This window comes from Bison bison, unplaced genomic scaffold (genome assembly GCF_000754665.1).
Source record: "Bison bison bison isolate TAMUID 2011002044 unplaced genomic scaffold, Bison_UMD1.0 scf7180017864452, whole genome shotgun sequence".
Classification (NCBI taxonomy): Eukaryota; Metazoa; Chordata; class Mammalia; order Artiodactyla; family Bovidae; genus Bison; species Bison bison.
In genome coordinates, this window is record NW_011495014.1 from 2699351 (window position 1) to 2700481 (window position 1131).

Genomic DNA, 1131 nt, shown 5'->3' on the forward strand with positions numbered 1-1131 from the left:
CATTGGAAAAGACTCTGATGCTGGGAGGGATTGGGGGCAGGAGGAGAAGGGGACGACAGAGGATGAGATGGCTGGATGGCATCACTGACTCAATGGACGTGAGTCTGAGTGAACTCTGGGAGTTGGTGATGGACAGGGGGGCCTGGCGTGCTGCAATTCATGGGGTTGCAAAGAGTCGGACATGACTGAAAGCTTCTGACAAAAATGAAGTAATTATAAAAAAAGATCAAACTTGGGGAAGGTAAGAATTAACCCCATTGTGGACAAATGTAATTTGATATTCTTTGATATTGTAGTACATTCAATACTTTTACCAAATGGGTGAAAAGAAGATGAATCAGTCCCAGGTGGCACAAGTGGTAAAGACCCCACCTGTCAATGCAGGAGATGTAAGAGATGTGGGTTCGATCCCTGGATAAGGAAGATCCCCAGGAGGAAGGCATGGCAACCTTCCACTCCAGTAGTCTTGCCTGGAGAATCCCAAGACAGAGGAGCCTGGCGGGTTACAGTCCATAGAGTTTCAAAGTCAGACATGACTGAAGGGACTTAGCATGCATGCTGGATGGAAGGCAAAGAGATCATTCTGTTAATCACAACTCTTTCAAATACTTTGCATGGTGGAAGCATGTTGACATTTTACAGTATAAGTGTATATATTAAAAAGATTCCAATATCCTTATATGCCTTTTATGCTATACATTACATAATGTTATTATATTGTAGTCTAGATAATGTTTGCAATGTGTAATATGAGGGCTTCCCTGATGGTGCATGGATTCAGTCATTGGGTCAGGAAGATCCCTTGGAGAAGGAAATGGCAACCAACTCCAGTATTCTAGCCTGGGAAATTCCATGGACAAAGGAGCTTGGCAGGGCTACAGTCTATGGGGTTGCAAAAGAGTTGGATGGGATTTAGGGACTAAACAACAACAGCAATGTATAATATGGTTATGCATACAACACATGAATGAATTTTCCAAATGGATATGTATGTATAACAAAAGTGCACATATGTGTGTGTATACAATTCTGTGCGTTTATATATGCAGACACATACACACATATATTATGTGTATCTGTATTTTACACACATAAGTGCTTTTTTTTTTTTTTTTTTCTCTAATTTTATTT

At 40.7% G+C, this 1131-nt stretch overlaps 1 protein-coding gene across 1 annotated transcript in view; it reads left to right on the forward strand.

Moving 5' to 3' along the window:
- Positions 1 to 1131, forward strand: part of SCN7A (sodium channel, voltage-gated, type VII, alpha subunit) — an 80548-nt gene that overhangs the window by 19992 nt on the left and 59425 nt on the right. The gene's annotated exons all lie outside the window — the stretch shown is intronic.